We start from the raw sequence: 7,360 nt of genomic DNA, 5'->3' as shown, positions 1-7,360 counted from the left end.
CTTAACTTACTTTTTGGTTTCGTTTTGATCCCTTAACTACTAAAAATTTCGTTTTGGTCCATTAACTTATTTTTTGGTTTCGTTTTGGTCCCTTAACTCTTCCTCCGTCAACCACTTTGGTCCTTTATGTTCGGATGAATGTATTAGAGTTAAGGGACCAAAACGAAACCAAAAAATAAGTTAAGGGACCAAAACGAAACCAAAAAATAAGTTAATGGACCAAAACGAAACTTTTAATAGTTAAGGGACCAAAAGAAAACCCAAAAATAAGTTAAGGGACCGAAACGAAACTTTTAATAGTTAAGAGACCAAAATGAAACCAAAAAATAAATTAAAGGATCAAAAGAGTAATTAAGCCAATAAAGAAATAAGGTTGATAAACCTTTAAAAAAAGATGACATTGAATAGTGTTAAACCGTAAAGAAACCATAATAATACTATCATATAATTTTGGGAACTAATCAACCAAGAAAAGAAAGAATACATTATTTCTAAAATTAAAGTTTGGATCATTTCATCAAGCATGTGAGCATTTAATGAATTGATGAGAGACGTTGGATTAATGGTTAGAATTTGGTGTCAAATTTAATTTGACACCTTGGTGTCATTTGATCCTATCCCTATATATATATATATATATATATATATATATATATATATAAGATTAATCTATTGACATAAAAAGTGACTAAACAAACGTTATTAGATCTCCTTCAAAAGATCTTAGCTCAGTTGATAAGACAATGCATAATATATACAAGGTTTGAGATTCAAACCTCAAACACCACCAAAAAAAGATCTCCCTCACAAAAAAAAAACGTTATTAGATCAAGTTGTGACTTTTTAAAAGTGGTCAATAGATCATAACTTTCAAAGCAAATGATCAAATTAAGGAATTATTTTTTATTAAGCAAAATGAATTATGTGACTTTTTTATCTCGTTGCATTACCTAATCTTGTGTACGACTAGGCCCTGTCCTCTCTTCGCCCACTTAACTCCACCTTTAGTTAGCAAATAATGCTTCCTTTTTTTTTTTAATAAAGCAAATGATGCTTTTCAAACAAGGTCTTATATAATTTATACAGAAATGGAAGATTTATAAAAAAAAGAAGAAGCCATGTCTCTGTCATTCCTTTTGATTTACCTAACTACGTACTGTTGAAAGAATGGCTTTGCATGAAAGAAAGAGTCCCACACCACCAAAGTATATCAAGATTTACCAACTTGATACTATCTTCAGCTCAATCTTTTAACAGAGACAAAACTTAAGAGTTAAATCATCAGCAAATTATGCATTCAAGTTTTTTTTTTGTCAAAAAAAGTTTTACCAAAATTGTTGACAACTACATGTTTGCATGTATGTCCGAGGTGTGAGACCTGCAGCTGACAAAGACATTAGTCCCACCACCTTCATGTGTCGCATGTCTGTCTAGACCCGTAGCTCCAATTAATGAGCAATAATAGCATCTCCTGTAATATAGAATCTAATTTTAGCTGTCAATATCTTGATGTGAATTTTAAAATTGCATATTGGATATTTCAAGAACTACACTGATTTTCACTCAATGGTAAAAACCCAACTTGAGTTTTTAGTTTAGTATGTTTGGTTTTCAGTTGTGAAATTTAATTTCGTAAAATTAAGGATTAAATAAGTAAATTGTTCTCCTAAATAAACCAACATTTGATTTTTGTCCTTTTAAAATATTCCTTAGATTTTTTGTTCCTCAAAAAAAAATTATCCATGAAATTAGTTCATGCTCTCGTTGTAGAGTAGAGACTAATTTCATGGATGAAAAATGTTAGAGGGACCAAAGCTTAAGAAATATTTTAGAAAGACTAAAATCAAATATTAGTATATTTAGGGAGACTATTTACTTATTTAACCCTAAAATTAATTTTAGTTAACAGTGAAATTAGGTTTATCAAGGAAATAAATGATCTCAGGATAATGATGATAAATCTCAAGCTTGGTAAGGATGATGCTAGATGATGTGAGTGTACCTACAAACATCAATCAATTATTCAATTGAGGTGATTAAAAATTTTTTTTTGGAAGACTTCCAACCCGGGGAGAATTTGATTAGAAGGGTTATGAGATTGGAACTGGGTTACTCGGATTGTGTGTGGTGCCCCAAAGACTCTAGAGGTGGAAAAACACATATTTTGTAGGTAGCTAGCTTTGTCTGTAAGGTTTGGTATTCGATTTTTACGTTGATGAAACAGGTGTAATTTTACCTAGAAATTGTAGTCACTCTTCTAGACCATTTATCATCGTCTTCTTGGTGTAAAAAACATCAAAAAGACCTAACTCTTATTTAGCATACAATAATGAAAGATTTGAGAGACTCGAAATGGGGTGATCTAACTAAGCAAAAAGGGGTGCCTTATACTCCCTTTGTCTTAGAATAGGTGTCATTTTTTCTAATTCTCACTACTAGAAAAAAAAAATTAGCGAGGAACGGAAAAAATAAAATTCCTCACAAATTTCTTGGTCGTAAAATTTAGTGACGGAATTAGAGAGGCATTTTACGTTTTTCCTCACTAAATTTCCCTCACTAATTTTTGTTTTTTTAGTAGTGTCTTTTGTCTCAAATTATTTGTCCCTTTTATAATACCAATATAATATTTATTACTTTTTTCGACTAAAATACTCTTATTTATTGCATTTCAATCATCTATAATTATTCCACTAACCATAATTAATAAATGTGTTTTAGTGAATGATACATATTTTACCATTAAAATCAACAATATTAATCATTTCCTTACATATGGAGGGAGTATATACTTTGAATGGTTTTAAACCCTCTCTTGTGTCTTCACACAATGCAATGCATATACAAGGCGTGAGTGTGTTTTTGCTTTCCCCGACCCAAAAGTTTGAGAATAAGAATACAATATAAATATGAGAGAGAAAATTATTTAAAAGTTGTACCAAAATGATTGTTCAAATATTATTTCTCAAAATTCATTAACTCTTGTAACTTTGCTTTGTGGTTAGAAATTAAGAGGGTCACTCTAGAATTACTAATTTAATTTATTGATAGTATTCACATTTACCATACTCCATCTGTCCCATAATAAATGAGTCATTTGTTAAAAAATATTGTTCCGAAAATTCTAACACATTTCTCTTTTCAATGCAACATTAATTACTTTTTTTCAATTATAACTTTAATTAATACTCCCTCCGTTTCAAAATGCATGTCCAAGTCAACCACTTCAAACATGTCAATGCACAATTTTGACTGTTAATATATTTAATTATCTAAAGTAAAAAATTATAAAAATTTAATATTTTGAAAATATTTGTGGAGACAAATCAAACGATATCTTACATGCTAATATTTGTATTTATACATTAGTTAAAAAATATGGTCAAAGTAAGTCAAGTGAATAGTGCACATTGCAAAAATGGACATGTATTTGGAAACGGAGGGAGTACTAATTTCACAACTCTCAATTCAATATATTCTACTTTACATTTATGATAAGTAGAATGAACTAATACTTGACAAAGACATTTAAAACCATTTTTCTCTCTCTCTTTCATTTATACACTTTTCTTAATCTATGTGAAATGGTAAATTGATTCAGTTAAACTAGGACAGAGGGAGTATAGCCGACCAATTAAGAAATAAGATTATTAAAATATAGTTTAATTTTGATACACATGTAAAAATATTTACATTGCCAATACATCAAAATTACTCTATTTTAGAAATGATTACAATTTAAAATCAAATATTTTTAATAATTCAACGGTTATAACTAATTAACGCTGTAAAAACTTCATACAATAATATGTATGAACATTAAAATAATTGATTCTAATATAATCATAAGGATTTTTAAAATCAAACTTCCAAAAGTGATACCATTCCACATAACAATTAATCAAACCAATTGCACTAATGCAGCAAATATGATAAATGACATGTCATAACTTGGTTTAACTTAAGCCATCTAAATTTGTTCCTTTTTGCTTTCTCTTTGGCTCTCTCTCCCTCTCTAAATTCAGAAGCCGTATACTATACAACGGAGGCTAAACTGTCCCTAAATGTCATTTTTTTTCCCTTCCAAAGGCAGTCCAATTAAATGTGAAACATGCATCAATATATAAGACTAATTAAGAAATACGTACTTTTGTACCAAAAAAAGAAAAAGAAATATGTACTATCTTGCGACCGAAGATAATATTTTTTAATGGAAAATATTAACGAGTGTTTTCGAGATATTCTTTAAACACCAAAAGTAGTAAAATTTTATGAGAGTTTGTAAATTAATTGCACTGAAAATTGAAGTCTTTACTTTTTTTAAAGAATTTTCTTCATTAGAATTGCTTACAGAGTGTCTCAGGGACATTCGTTAACAAAATCATTTTTTAATTAAGATTTCTTATATTGCTGAATTAATGTCTAGAGTGCTTTTCCTTAAAAAAAAAAATGTCTAGAGTGCTTTTACTCAAATTAATAATAATATACTAACAATTTTCCTTAAAATAATAATAATAATAATAATATTATGAACTAATAATATATAAACTGATATTGTCATACCATAATTTTTTAAAGCAAAAAATTAGAGTGCAAAACATTTCATGACTACAACCAAAACTTATCACCTATCATTTCAAGCACCCCAATAAATTTATTAAAATCAAAAGAAAAATAATAATAAAAGAGCTTGACGAACTGAGCCAAAAAGCCCAAGGAAATTAAACAACCATGCATGACAAATAACACTTGTCTAATTAAAATTCTTACTGTAGAAACTCCAAAGGATAAAACTATGATAAACAGAAAAAGAATACAATGCAAGAAAACATCAAGTATAAGGTGGACATAAACTTCTATAAAAAAAAAAGGCTTAATTACTCTTTTGGTCCCTTAACTTATTTTTTGGTTTCGTTTTGGTCCCTTAACTATTAAAAGTTTCGTTTTGGTCCCTTAACTTATTTTTTGGTTTCGTTTTGGTCCCTTAACTTATTTTTTGGTTTCGTTTTGGTCCCTTAACTCTTCCTCCGTCAACCACTTTGGTCCTTTATGTTAGGATGAATGTATTAGAGTTAAGGACCAAAACGAAATAAAAAAAAAAAAGTTAAGTGACCAAAACGAAACTAAAAAATAAGTTAAGGGACCAAAACGAAACTTTTAATAGTTAAGGGACCAAAACGAAACCAAAAAATAAGTTAAGGGACCAAAACGAAACTTTTAATAGTTAAGGGACCAAAACGAAACCAAAAAATAAATTATGGGACCAAAAAAGTAATTAAGCCAAAAAAAAAGTTGGACATAAACTAAAACCCTTCGAACAAAATCAAGAAAATCTATAATCAGAAAAGACATAACGATTAAAAAAAAAGAAGTCAATTTCATGGTTATCATAGCACATGTTATAATGCAACATGAAGTGCCAATTAACACATATGATAAGAAAAATAAACAAGGGTTGCTACGATTTTATCTTTAATAAAATACCCCAACAAGTCGTAGTCTTGGAGAACCTTTGACAGCTCCAACAATATTACAATTAATTCAAGGCTTAAATATGATTTTTGTTCCTCTAATTTGGACCAGTTTTGATTTTCGTGTTGTAAAAAAAAAAAACTTTGAAAAATATCCCTATAAATTTTTTTTGAAAAAAAATTTCGGAAAAAAAACTGTAAAAATTAAAATTTTTGAAAAAAAAGTGAAAATTAAATGTTTGAAAATTAATACTTTTTTTAATTTGAATATTATATATTACATTTTTTTTTTCGAAAATACTGAAAATTATATTTTCAAAAGTTATAAATTTTGAGATTATATAATTTTTTTTTTCTTCATATTTTCAAACATTTCTTTCCATATGTAAAAAAAAAGTAATTTCCAATTTTTTTCTTCATATTTAAAAAATATTGGACTTTTTTTTTATGATTTTTTTCAGTTTTTTTAATTTTAAAAAATAAATTTCAGAATTTAAAATATAATTTTTAATGGCATGGACTGCCACGTAACAAAAGTTGCACATTCAGCAACTGCCACGTGGCCAAAACCATACCATGTCAGCAAAAAAGTGGGGCTAGAGACCTTTTTCAAACAAAAAAAAATTTACAGGGATGTTTTTCAAAGTTTTTTTTTACAAGGACGAAAATCATATTTAAGCCTTAAATCAATAACAAGTAGGAGGAAACTAACTCACTTTTTTAATCGAAATGCTTAAAAATAACCTTAAAAGATTTAATAATTCAAGTTCTCGTATTAAGGAGGGATTTAGACACTCTCAATTATTAACAAAAACTTGAAAGTTATGTGAGTGATCTCGCTATTAAAATGTGTTAAACCTCACTTATAATTTTTATAAGTTGTAGTCACTACAAGAAAATTTACATATACCAACGGAGATTTATACTATGGACCAAAATCTGTAGGTATAGAACAGACTTAGCTATGGAAGCACGTTGGTATAGACATCTCAAAAATATTCAAAAGAAATAAATAAATAACATTGGGAGCGCTAATGAAGTAGGTGGCATTTAGGGTGGGAATGGGGAAGAGTTTTCCACTATGGGAAAGTTGTTCTTGACCATTAAATTAAAAAGGAATACAGATTTTATGATGGTATGTCCACACTTGATTTTTTTACTTTCTCTTTCACCATTTTCTTCAACCTCCATCACAAACGATGCCACCCACTCACCACCACCAGCAACTACAACAACAATCATGCTCCATGAAATTAAACTAAAAATAATGTGATTAAGCAAATTCAAACCCCACAAACTAATAATAATGTAATTAAGCTAATAATAACGAAATTAAGCCATATGTATTGTATAAACAAAACTTAAATTGATCGTTATGAACATAAGTATTAAGATTCAGAGCACGAATTGAAGAATCATCGATGAACACGGTGATTCAAAGCAGATCAATAAGAAAGATGAAGAAGTTGAAAACAGAAAATATAAAATATAAAATAGGGTTAATAGACCTTTACCCCGCTGCAATATAGGTGACTTTTGGTTTCCCCCCTGTAAATTATTTTTGTCAGATTTCGTCCTTGTAAAATTTATTTGCTTTGAAAAACCCCCCTAGGGCAGCTGACTGTGCATTTTCGTTGATGTGGCACGCTGACTGTATAATTTTTATTATTTATTGTGTACACGTGGCATTTGTGATATTTTTTAAAAAAAATTGATAAAAATGCTAAAAAAATTTAAAAAAAATCTGGAAAAAAATTTAAAATAAAAAAAACGAAAAAAATCTTAAAAATTTAGAAAAATAAAAAAAATCTCATAAAATGAAAGATAATGAAAAAATAAATATGTATCAAATTTTTCGAATAAAATCTTAATTAAGTTCCTGAAAAATTCTA

Source organism: Medicago truncatula, chromosome 8, assembly GCF_003473485.1.
Source record: "Medicago truncatula cultivar Jemalong A17 chromosome 8, MtrunA17r5.0-ANR, whole genome shotgun sequence".
Taxonomy (NCBI): Eukaryota; Viridiplantae; Streptophyta; class Magnoliopsida; order Fabales; family Fabaceae; genus Medicago; species Medicago truncatula.
The sequence above is the reverse complement of the archived record's forward strand: the minus strand, read 5'-3'. Positions refer to the sequence as shown.